General features: G+C 43.2%; 1 protein-coding gene across 1 annotated transcript in view; it reads right to left on the bottom strand.

Moving 5' to 3' along the window:
• Window positions 1-13414, bottom strand: part of LOC122795777 (1-acyl-sn-glycerol-3-phosphate acyltransferase epsilon-like) — an 800499-nt gene that overhangs the window by 30703 nt on the left and 756382 nt on the right. The gene's annotated exons all lie outside the window — the stretch shown is intronic.

Below are 13414 nucleotides of genomic sequence, written 5' to 3'. Positions count from 1 at the left end.
TGGGCAGATGTGCCTCTTCTACAACATATTGTAAGCCTTTTCAATAATGCCTTTGAAAATGAGAAGATGAAGTGTGGTGCATTGCCCCAGATGATGCCCCCCCCCCAAAAAAAAAATAAATAAATAAAAATTGGCTGCAGTATCCTTTGCTGGCCGACAAAAAAAAAAAAACAAATTGAGTGAACAGGACAGTTAATAGTTATGATTTCACATTCTAAGGATAAGTTCAAGTCCTGAACCAAACGCTCCTTCCTCATTACAGCTCCTAACATGGCTGATGAGAACCAGGTGTCCACTGTATGATATGCATATTTTAGGCAATCAACTCTGGAAGATGGCACAAAGAATTAAGTCTATGAACTGTTAACAAGCCACTTTGTGGGGTGAAGGGTTTGCTTCTCTCAGCTTCCATTTCCCTAAATGTGTAAATGAGCAAGTCACTTAACCAGACAATGCTCCTGGGTAAAGTCCGAAAAAGGTTTATGTCTATCAGTGTTCTACTATCGTTAACAAAAATAAACAAATATGCAAATAATAAAAAAAAAAAGCAAAACCCCAATGTTATCATCCATGGTACTGAGTTTCTTCAGTCTGTCTCAGTTAATTCAATATAACAGTTCTTGTAAATTTCTTCTATCAGGACCAAAAATAACAGCTCTGATAAATAATCATGTGGGCCACGTATTTTAATGTCTTAATCTCAAAGTTATTAGATGTGTACACTCTTCTGCCATACCTGTCCAGCAAAGTACAGCTGTGTAAGCTGCACTTAACATTAACACTAGATGATCGAATTCCACGCTGTTGCAGTAGCCTTTTGGCTAAATGAGTTGCATTCTACCCAGGACACAACTGGCCACCTTCACAAAGCTCTGGCTCCCTCCAACACCCTTCATTTTGACTGCTAATTGATCAGCCCATTGGAGGGACATCAACAGTCAGAGTGAAGAAAACCACAGTACTTTCTTGACTATGAAGAGAGAAAGTGCTTACTCTTCCTGAACCTCTGAAGATGACAGTAACCCAAAACTTTAGATCTCAACAAGTAACTATATATAAAAGAAGGGGAATGGTGGGTTGGTTCAACTAGTACAGCAGTGAGTAATCTGAAAGTCTACTGTTACATGGTACTAGCAACTCAAAGAAAGTACAGTTGTGTACCTACCATAAATGTAGATGTTCGAGTGTATTCACTGTTGCAGTCATTACACTTGGGTTATCCTGCTGGCAGGCTACCCGCCAGTCGGCCTGAATTCCAAAGTCCTGGTCCGGCATTGGTTGCTGTCGCCTCTTCCCTGACGTCAGTGCGCCAGGGGTATAAAACATGCAGCTGAAGCCATTTTCTTCAGTTTTTCTTGCCCCATATGTCAGGTGCCCCCAAAAGGGTAGGCTAAAAAAAACATTGCTTATAAAAGCATGCACTAAAATAAACAATATATTCATCTACAAGCAAATACACCACATAGGTTGTACAGGATAGAGAAGTACGGATAAGTCCCAGCAAAGAAAGGGGGATGGTGGGTGGGTAACCGGGACTGCAATAGTGAATACACTCGAACATCTACATTTATGGTAGGTACACAACTGTACTATGTTCATCGTGTTTCACTGTTGCAGTCATTACACTTGGGTTGAATCCCAAAGCTGAGGTTGGGCGGCTGGGTCTAAATAGAATTAGGAGTGGCTATAAGGCCCTGCAGTACTGCAGTGGCAAAGCCTGCTCTGGATGTAGAGTAAAGAGGTAAGTGGTAGTGCTTAGTAAAAGTGTGCACTTAAGTCCAAGTTGCAGCCTCCAAAATATCCTTGGTTGGTACTCCTCTGAGAAAGGCTGCTGAGGTGGCTGCTGCCCTGGTAGAATGTGGTCTAATGCCCTTAGGCACTGACTTGCCATGTTGTGAATAGCAGAAACGAATGCAGTGTCCTATCCATTTTGAAACAGTCTGCTTTGAGAAGGCCTTTCCTTGTGATCCCGCAGCATGTGCCACTAAAAGTTGCTCAGTCTTTCTGAAAGCTTTAGTTTTGTCCAAGTAGAAGCATAGCTGTCTCTCCCCTTTATTCTGTGGGGTTGGGAAAAGAGTAGGCAAATGAATGGTTTGGTTAAGAGCCACACTGGACACTACCTTGGGCATAAATGTTGGGTTTGTCCTTAGAGAAACCCTGTCCGGATGGAAGATAATAAAAGGTTCCACAGCCATTAATGCCTGTAACTCTGAGACTCTTCTTGCTGAAGTTATTGCTAGGAGCAGAGCTGTTTTCCATGATAAGAATTTTATCTCAGCTGTATGGGCTGGCTCGAAAGGAGGCAGTGTGTTTTTCCAAGACAAAATTGATGTCCCATGCAGGTATTGGTGCTCTCCTTGGAGGTCTTATGTTTTTGGCCCCCCTGAGGAACTGCCTAAGCAATGGATGTGAAAAAATAGGCGGGTCTGTATTGTAATGAGCTGAAATGGCAGAGGCATGGATCTTAATTGATAAGGATAGGCCTTTGTCCAGCATTTCAGTTAGATATTGTAAAATCTGAGGAATATTTGGAACAAGCGTGTCAATTCCTTGTGCTTGGTTCCAAGCACATAATCTCTTCCATTTTTCTGCATAAGATTTTCTGGTGCTGGGCCTCCTGGCCTCCAAAATAACATCCATAACCGCTTTAGAGAGAGGTGAATTCTGAATGGTTACACTATCCGCCATGTAGCTAGATTTACGGTCCTGAGTTGGCTGTGCAGGATCTGATTGCTTTGTTGGGTCAGTAAATGAGGAATTTGAGGCAATGTGCAGGCTGGGCCTTGGGACAAGCTCCTTAGGATTGGGTACCAGTGTTGGTGTGGCCAATCTGGGGCAATTAGTATCATTTGTGGCTTCTCTTGTCTGACCTTTAGGAGTACCTTGGGGAGGAGAGGCAGTGGAGGAAAGGCATATACTGTAAGGTTGTTCCAGCTGAATGACAAGGCATCCACTTTCCATGCTTGTTTGTGATAAGTCCTTGTGCACAATCTCTGAAGTTGGCAGTTGTGAGGGAGGCAAAAAGATCTATGTCTGGGTATCTCCATTTCTTTGTTATCATGCTGAAGATTTGTGGATCTAGTTTCCACTCGTGAGGGTCCATGAGGTTTCTGCTTAGTTCGTCTGCCAGAGCACTGGTTTTTCCTGGCAGGAATTGTGCTTGCAGGTGTACTTGGTAGGTCAATGCTGTGTTCCACAAAATCATGGCTTGTCTGCAGAGGAGGTAGGAATGTGTGCCCCCCTGCTTGTTTATGTACCACATAACTGTGGTGATGTCCGTCTTTATCAGCAGCTGTCCTGGATGAAGTAGGTCCTTGAAGGCTGTCAGAGCATTTTGTACAGCTAGCATCTCTTTTTCATTGATGTGGAGATGCCTTTGGCTTGGGGGCCATGTGTCCTGAATACATTTTCCTGCCATGTGGGCCCCCAAGCATAATCTGATGCATCTGTTGTTAGTGTTTGCCTGGCTGTGGGTAAAGTGAATGGCTGTCCCTTGTTGTGGTGACAGGCCTGTGCCCACCATCGAAACTCCTGTTGCAGGCAGGGAATGAGTGAAATTAATGATTCCAGGCTGTGGCAATGTTGAGTCCAAACACTTTTTTAGATACCATTGTAGTTTCCTCATATGCAGTCTTGCATATGGAATTAGCAGAATGCAGGAGGCCATGTAGCCCACAGCCTGCAGAATTTTTCTTGCAGATAACTGGGTCTTTGTTGCCATGCTTTCGAAGTAAGAAGTCAGTTGCCTTTATTTGTCTGGCGTGAGATAAGCCATCTGGGCAGTTGTATTTAAGCTTGCCCCCAGGAATATTATCTCTTGAGAGGGTACTAGTTTTGATTTCATTTTGTTTACTGTGTACCCTAGGCAAATTAGTAGTCTTTTTACAAACACCAGATGCTTTAGTAGAATGTCTTTGGTCTCTGCTTGAATAAGGCAGTCGTCCAAGTAGGGATATATTTGAATTCCTCTTTGTCTGCAAAATGCAATTACTGGTGCCAGGCATTTTGTGAAGACCCTGGGTGCAGTATTTAAGCCAAAGGGCAGTGCAGAGAATTGGTAGTGCATTGAGCCAGCTATGAATCTGAGGTATCTTCTGCAAGATTGTCTGATTGGGACATAAAGGCATGCCTCTTTGAGGTCCAAAGTTGCAAGCCATGCCTTCTTGCCCAGCATGGGCAGAAGCTGCTGCAGAGTCAACATTTTGAATTTCGGAACATCCAGAAAAGTATTTAGAATACACAGGTCCAAAATTGGTCTCCATGCTTTGTCCTTTCTTGGTACTAAGAAAAGTCTTTAGTAAAATCCTTGTCCCTGCTTTTGTTGTGGCACTGGCTGAATAGCCCTCATGTCCATAAGAGATGAAACTTGTTTTTGTGCCTCTGCCCATTGATTGCGTGGCAGGTATGGCATATCTTTTGCCTTTGGAAGGGTGTGAAAGTGGAACCTGTAAGCCCTGAGAGACTATACTTAGGACCCATTTGTCCTGGGTGATTGTGTGCCAATTTTGTGAAAAAAGTGCTAGCTTTCCCCCTAAGGGTGCTGCCAAAAGATAAATGCTTGGCAGTGGCAGAGGGAAGTCATTGGGACTGTTTCCTATATGGCTGTGATTTGTCTTCTTTTGGAGGTAGAAGCTCCCCATTGTTTGGGCCTGTATGAGCCCTGGGGCTGTTGTCTGCCTCTAGGGTGTCTGTACTTGCCTCTTTGTGGCCTGTCTGAGACAGGAAAGGACCAATTCTTAGAAGGCCAGTTCCTGCTAAATCTGGGTGGCTGTACCTGTAAGAAATGCTTCACTGCCTGCTTAGATTTAGCTTTATCCTCCATTTTCTTCAGCACCTCTTCTGCCTTAACACCAAACAAAGTATCATGCTGTAATGGAGCATCCAATAATTTTGCTTTAACATGATCAGGCAGAGTCTGTTCCTTTAACCAAGCATGCCTTCTAATAACAGAACCTGTTACAGCAGCCCTGCAAGAGGCCTCCAGTGAATCATAACCACATTGCAAAGTATGTTTTCCCACTTGTTCAGTTGTATGCAATAAATCCTGCAATTCCTTGTTCTCAGAACATTCAGAATTTGTCAACATTTTCTGTTTTACCAGAGACATTAAGTATTGCTGATATTTAAGCATATGAAACTGACAATTTAAAGCCCTTACAGCCAAGGTAGCAGAAGTGTAAACTTTCTTCCCCCATCTGTCCAGTGCCCTAGAATCTCTATCTGAGGGAACAGGGTTTTTTGCAGTAGCAGCCTTGACCCCTTTGGGACCCTGAGAAATAGTTTCTGGGTCAGCAGCAGAGTTTTTATATATAAATTTATGAGAATCCGGAACCCTGTAGTATCTGTCTGGCTTAACAGGTGCAGGAGGTAAAGAGTCGGGAGACAGACCGGACTCTGAAAATACATCATCTACAATGTCTAGAACAGGTGGAATAGCAAGAGGTCTGTGCGGAGGTAGTAAAAGAAAGTCTCTGAGCCTTCTCTTAGAATCTGAATAATCTTGGCTCTCCCAGTGGAAATGCTCCCTCATGGTATGCAGTGTCTCCCCAAATGAGTAATCCTCAGGAGAAGCTGAAGGAATAGATTCTTCAGCATCAGAATCCTCATAGGGAGGAATAGAGTATCCCTGTTCTGAACAGGAGTCAGAGGAAAAGAAAACCTGATCAGAGGAATCATATTCAGTATCTTGCCTAGGCCTCTTATCAGGAGGGGGATGGAAACCCCTGATGAAAGTAATTAGGTCTTCGGCCATTTTGAGCATCTGTTTCTTAGGCATGGAAGTCTGTCCTGGAGAATGCTGTACTTGTTTCCTTGTCTTTAAAACTGTTTTAGTCTTTGTCTTGGATGCTGAAGTTGGCTTGATATAAAGCTTTGTAGGTCTGAAAACACACTCAGAAGCCAATGCCTGCTCAGCGGCTCCGGACCCATCTGAGGGATTAGTTTCCGTAGGCCCAATACCTTGAGTATCCAGAGACCTAGTTGTCTCCACGTGGGAGTCAGAAGCGGCCTGTGGCTCTGAGGTAGCGGGTGTAAGGGACTGCGAAAGCGCCTCACTGAGAACCGGCGACTGGCCTAGAAGATGCTTCGTCGTCGGTTTTGGACCTCGGATGCCTGTCCTTTTCTTTTTCCTTGCACTTTTTATGAATTCCGGTCGTAGGTTGTTCCGACGGCATTATATAGTTAAACCTTCAGCCAATGTAATGAAAAGCAAAATCGTACCGACGCTTAACAGTGCGTTGGTTAAATCTAACACAAAACCGACAACTAGCAACATCGTGGTCAGGGCCTAGGCAAGGAATACAGTAAGAATGAAAATCCTTATGAGGTATTTGCTTCCCACAAGAAATACAATTGTTAACTCTTTCTGACATCGGTCTGGAGCAAGAAAAAAGTTTCCCCAACGGGGTACTTAACTTTACAGAAGACTTTGGATCTGAAATTCAATTTCGAAAATCTCAGGAGTCGGCCGACCGGCACTTGGGAACTGCTTTTGCTTCAGGCACCACGTGGCAAGAAAGACTGAAGAAAATGACATTGGCTGCATCTTTTATACCCCTGGCGCATTGACATCAGGGAAGAGGCGACAGCAACTGATGCTGGACCAGGACTTTGGAATTCAGGCCAACTGCGGGTAGCCTGCCAGCAGGATAACCCAAGTGTAATGACTGCAATGGTGAAACACGAACATCTGTATTGTGTTCACCATTCTCATTGCTGCAGTAGCATCTTGGATATGTGGGTTGATTACCAAAGCCTATCCTATCTGGGAGGAGGAAGGATAAGGATCCAGGAGCTCCTGTAGAGAACAGTCTTAGCAAAGCTAGTCCTGGATCTTGAAAAGGAATCTAATTGATAATGCTTTGTAAAATATGTACAAAGGAAACCATGTGGCTGCCTCTAGAATTCTTTCGGAATAGACTCCTTTCCAGCACACCACTGTAGAAGCCATGTCTCTAATAAAATGTGTATTGATACTACATGGACTAGATTTATCATGGTGAGAACAATAAAAAGCAATGGCTGAGCACAACCATCTTAAAATAGTCTGTTTTGACAAGTTGTCTTTTCTTTTTGCCCCATCATAAGAAATAAACAGTTTATTTGTTTTTTAAAGGACATGGTTCTGTCAGTATAGTACCGGAGCTATCTATGCACATCCAGAGTATGTGGAATCCCTTCTCTCTGGTTCTTATGAAATGGATAGAACACTAGGAGTTCGTTAACTTGATTCAAAGTAAACTCTGGAACAATTTTGGGCATAAATGAGAGATCGTTTCTTAATGTGATCCTATCGCTACACATCACCAAAGAGAGCTCACCCAAAATGAGAGCTTGCAACTCGATACTCTACTTCCAGAATTCAGAGAAATAAAGAAGGTACAGTTTTCCATGGGATGAATCTCAAATCTGCTGGTTCAAAGGAAGACAGTCAACTTTCCAACACACAGTTAAGGTCCCAAGAAGGAGCCACTTGTTTTCCAAGAGACCTAAGATGCAAAACCCTTCAGAAACTGTTTTATCGTAAACAGAAATGAAAGGGGAGGATCCATGGAGAGACGTGCTAAATAACCACTAGATGAGCCTTGATAAAGGAATAGGAAAGTCCACAGGAAAAGAACTTGTACAAATATTTAAGAACCAGTAAACAATAATGCCTAATATGGCCCTGGTTATGGGCTAAGCACCAACTATAAAACCTTTTCGACTTGCAGATATAAGACTTCCGAGTAGCAGGCTTTCTTGAATCCTTTAGTACCTGCTACATGCCCTCATGAAGGAGGTGCCTAAAAGGTATCAAAACTGAATCATCCAAGCAGTTAGATAAAGTTGTTTGAGAGTAAGGAGTAGAGTAAAACATTCTTCGTCTTGTACTACTAGATCCAAGATATAAGGATGCTTGTGGTTAACTGCACTTGGCCAACTCAAGAAGAAAGTAGAACCAATGTTGCCTGGGCCAAAGGGGAGTCACCAAGATGATTTCTGCAGAATCCTTCTGAAACTTCCGAATTACCTTGAATATCAGTGGAAAGTGTGGAAATGCACTACAGAACATCTCTGACCAGAGAAATGAAAAAGCATCAGTTTTCCTGGCCAGATTACAAGATACCCTTGTGCAGAATTTTTTAGTTGTCTGTTTTGAAGGGAGGTAAACATATCTACTTATGTCATTCCCCATAACGAGATCAAGCCCTGGAAGACCCCCTTCAATCAATATCCATTCATGAGGTTCTTATTCTAGTCCTGCTCAGCTTGTCTGCTATGGGACCACAGATGGAGATTTTCAGACATGGATCACAGCCAACATCTTAGGTTCACAAGATCACAGGTGTTTACAAAGCTAATGACCACAAGGGCCTTTTTAAGCCTAGCCATGCATCTGACAAGTTGCCACCCTTGATAAGTGTAAGCAGGGGCTTGAGGGATCAAACATTTACAAGTAGGGGCCTGGGAGATGAACCATTTAAAGGCCGTCTGTGTCCATTAGAGAGACAGGTGCCAAACCAGGGATGAATTTCCTGTTCCCCATCAGATTGTCCAAGTTACACTTGAACTGGTAACTCTACTTAACATGGATATCATGGATGGGTAAGCCTGTTCCAGAGAAGTGGTAGTCTCTGGGATACATACCTGTCTCTCTAGCAAGTCCTATTTATATTACAGGCAAGGTTTAAGTCTTTAGAATGGGTAAATTCCAGCCCTGTTTTGCTTGTGGATATGCAGGAGGTCCATCAAAGTGGGGTCTGACAATGCCTTGCATGCCAGACATAGATCTCCCCTCAACAGCCTGTAGGAGACTGAATACAGGGATAGGACCTTGAGGCAGACTGCACAGGACATGTTACTTATGCCCTCTGTTCTTTTAGTGAGGAATACTCTGTGTAAATTCCAACTGTTGGATATGCCTGGTTAGGTACATACCAAAGGGGGCACTGTACTCAGTGGCAGGTCTTATGAATGCTGAAAACAGTGGAACAATGACTTCCTTAGACCTAGATGCCATACCTTTGTTTACAAGTTGCACAACACAGAATGATTTCCTCACTATTGTGGACATTTGATGGTCAAAGGCTAGATTACTGTGTCCCCCCACATCCCTTACTATTGGGTCCACTCTTATGGGTGTATTGTCAATATAATAGTTACTAGCAGTGAATGGCTTGCCAAAGGATACTATTATGCATTTCTTGGCATTTAATGTTTAGTCCACGGCTCTGACACAAGTTGTTTGTCTGTGTCAGCCTTTCCTGGAGAACATTTGTGTTGATGGCAGACTCAATGACAGCTCCTAATTTGCAACCTGTGAATTTAGTCAGACAGAGGCCAATGACATTGGTCAACTTCAGAATAGTAAATGCCAAAATGGAGCGGGTCCCAGAACCAATCCCTGAGGTACTCCACTTGTGACTGGGCTCTTTGTAGAGGTAGACCCTCCAATTCCAACTTCCTGGGTCCTATCTGTGAGCCAGCTGTCTATTCTCCAGGTGAAATAAGGTTGGTACCTAACCTCTTACGTTTGTCAACAATGCCCGAGTGGGGTTATTGTGTCAAATGCATTGGCCAGGTCAAGGTAAGGAGTTAGAACAATTCTGCCCTCATCCACTGCATTGTTGACCTTCTCTAAGCTATCCACCAGGTTCAGTAGGCATGATCTGACCTTGATGAAACCAAACTGGGTTGGGTCCAGTGTCTGGAGGTTCTAAATGATGTTTATACCTTGGTCGTTCTACAGGGCTTGCAACTTAACCTTCATAGAAACTGCTCCTCAAGCAAAAGTCGAGGTGTTTGCAGTTACAGACAGACTTGGGATAGGAGGAGAAAAGGGAGGGACTAAAATTTAGAGCCATTTGTTGTCTTCTAGAACAGTACATTTCCATTTTTGACAAAGCAGAAAATTAGGATCTGCAGTTTCCAGAGGATGATAGTTTCTGGGTCCATGTGTTTTTAAAAGACACTAAATTTATTCTCATGTGCAACCCTGGAAACAGGAATCAAGAGAATCATAGAAACCAAACTCCCTAAGCTCCTGAGATATTCTCTTGCAAAAGTCTGAGTGTGACTGGAGAAGCTGATCTCTGTCTGCATTTTATTTTGAATTTAAGTTTTTCATTTACAGGTTGGTTATTTCTACTTTGTATTTTATTCTTGTATTATGTTTGTTTTAAGTTTTCTGTTCTGTTGGAATTTTGAGGTCCTGGCTAGGGTCAGTTAGAAAAGGTAGCAAAAAATTCCTTTCAAATAGTGAATAATACCAGCTAATTAGTGGGAGGAGCTGAAAAAAGTACAGTTTTGTACCTACCATAAATGTAGATGTTCGAAGATCCACATTGCTGCAGTCCTTACACTTGGGTAGTCCGCTGTCCTCGGTCGGCCCGAATATCAAAGTATAAGGCTGACGTCGGTCAAGGCGCATTAGACTGACATCAGGACGTCAGGGTACAAATGCGCATGACCGACGTCATATCCTCAGTCTTTTCTTGCCCCAGATGTCAGAAGACCCTAACAAGAAAGGTCAAAACCCAAAGACAACAAACAAACAACCACCCTAGTACTAATAATATGTACAATATATACAATATACACAATATTTACAATCCAACCCACACAACCGCCTCTAACTACAGAGGGAAGGAGGGAGGTAATTGGACTGCAGCAATGTGGATCTTCGAACATCTACATTTATGGTAGGTACAAAACTGTACTATGTTCTTCATCTCACATTGCTGCAGTCCTTACACTTGGGTAGAATCCCAAAGCAGAGGTAAGGGAGGATGGCACAACTATAAAGAAGCAGGAGCTGCCAAAATGCCCTGTAAAATAGCAGTGGCAAAACCAGCCCTAGATTTAGAGTAAAGTGGAAGGTGATAATGCTTAGAGAAAGTATGCACAGAACTCCAAGTAGCTGCCTCCAAGATATCTTTAGTTGCCACCCCCCTTAAAAAAGCTGTTGAAGTGGCAGTAGCCCTAGTGGAATGAGGCCTAATCCCAGCTGGAACCTCCTTGCCATGATGGGAATAACAGAAAGCAATGCAAAACCCAATCCACTTAGAAATAGTTTGTTTTGACACAGGCTTGCCCTGAGAACTCAAAGCAAAAGAAACAACTGCTGAGACTGCCTGAACCCTTTAGTTCTGCTCAAATAATATCGCAACTGCCTGTGTATATCCAAAGTGTGCAAAATCTTTTCCCCTTTATTCTGGGGGTTTGCATAAAAGGTAGGCAAATGAATAGTTTGGTTTAAAGACACACTAGAAACCACCTTAGGCATAAAGGAAGGATTAGTACGCAAAGATACCCTATCCTTATGGAAAATTAAGAAAGGCTCAACTGCCATAAGGGCCTGTAATTCAGAAACCCTTCTCGCAGAGGTAATGGCTAACAAAAAAGCAGTCTTCCATGATAAATATTTCAACTCAGCAGTAGCTGCAGGCTCAAAAGGTTGTAGAGTGAGTTTCTCCAACACAAAATTGAGATCCCAAGCAGGAGTAGGAGCTCTCCGTGGGGGTCTTATATTCTTTGCCCCTCTAAGGAATTGCTTAAACAAAGGATGAGAAAACAATGGTGGGTCACAATCATAGTGAGCAGAAATTGCTGCAGCATGAATCTTAATAGAAGAGAAGGACAAACCTTTGTCCAGTAACTCAGTAAGATATTGAAGAGCCACACTTAATTAGGCTTAGAAACATCAAATGCTTTTGCTGCACTCCAAAATAAAAATCTCTTCCATTTATCTGCGTACACTTTCCTTGTACTAGGCCTTCTGGCTTCCAAAATAACATTCAAAACTTGCTGTGGAAGCTGAAACCCTCCAGGGTTTAAAACAGAATATGCCAGGCTGTCAGGTGAAGAGAGTGAAGTTTGACATTGAGTAAATGACTGTTTTCCTGAGACAGCAGGTGTGGAATCGAAGGTAAAGGCCATGGAGGCTCCCGTACCAGACTTCTCAGTAGTGGGTACCAATGCTGTCGAGGCCAATCTGGAGCTATTAAAATCATCTTTAGCTTGTCCTGTCTGACCTTCAGAAGTACCTTTGGGAGGAGAGGCAGAAGTGGAAAGGCATACACATGAAGATTGCTCCAATTGAATGAAAGAGCATCCACTTTCCAAGCTGTGGGATGAAAACTTGTTGTGCAAAACTTTGGCAGCTGGTAGTTTAGTGGAGAAGCGAACAGATCCATGTCTGGAGTTCCCCATGACACTGTCAATTTCTGAAATACATGAGGATCCAATTTCCACTCATGGGGATCCATAATTTGTCTGCTCAACACATCTGCTAAGGAGTTCTGTGCTCCCGGCAGAAACCTTGCCTGAAGATTTAGCTGTAAACTGAGAGCAGTCTCCCACAAAATCATTGCTTGTCTGCACAGAGGATAAAAATGTGTTCCCCCCCTTGCTTGTTGATGTACCACATGACAGTTGTGTTGTCTGTTAGAATCAACACCTGCCCTGGAAGAAGTAAATCCTTGAAAGCTATTAATGCAAATTGGACTGCTAACATCTCCTTCAGGTTGATATGTAGATGTAGAAGTCTGGCAGGCCACGTGTCTTGTATCCACTTTCCATTTAGATGAGCTCCCCAAGCTTTGTCTGAGGCATCTGTCGTTAGAATCTGACTCGCCTCTGGCCGGGTCACAGAGAGTCCCTTGTTTAGGTGACATTCCTGAGCCCACCACAAAAATTCCTTTTGAATGCAAGGTATTATCTGAATGACAGTGTCCATATCTTGGCAGTGCTGTGTCCATACATTTTTGAGATACCACTGTAGCTTCCTCATATGCAGTTTGGCATTGGGAAGCACCAGAATACAAGATGCCATGAACCCCAAGGCTTGAAGGACTGTCCTTGCAGTCAGCCTGGACTGATGAGACAATTGATGGAAGTAAAGAGAAAGATTCTTTTGTTTGTCTGGGGTCAAAAAGGCCATCTGGGATGCTGTATTCAGTCTCACACCCAGAAAGCACATGTCCTGAGAGGGTACTAGACTGGACTTTATTTCGTTCACAGAATACCCCAGGCATCTTAGCACTGCTATCACATAGTGTAGATGATGAAGAAGTTCTTCCTTTCCTTGAGCCAGAATCAGGCAATCGTCCAAATAAGGATAGATCTGTATTCCTCTTAGCCTGAAGAAAGCTATCACTGGAGCCAGAACCTTCGTGAACACTCTGGGCGCAGTAGATAAGCCAAAGGGCAATGCAGAGAACTGATAATGAGAAGTCCCAGCCCGAAAACGTAGATACTTCCTGCAACTTAGCCTGATAGGAACATGAAGGTAAGCCTCCTTGAGATCCAGAGTCACCATCCAGTGATCTTTGCCCAGCAGAGGTAAAAGCTGTTGTAACGTCAACATTTTGAACTTGGGAATGTCCAGATAAGTGTTGAGGATAGATAAATCCAAAATTGGTCTCCACATGTT

This window comes from Protopterus annectens, chromosome 2.part2, assembly GCF_019279795.1.
Source record: "Protopterus annectens isolate FY-2018-M chromosome 2.part2, PAN1.0, whole genome shotgun sequence".
NCBI classification, from domain to species: domain Eukaryota; kingdom Metazoa; phylum Chordata; order Ceratodontiformes; family Protopteridae; genus Protopterus; species Protopterus annectens.
This window is presented reverse-complemented; position numbering and strand designations above follow the sequence as displayed.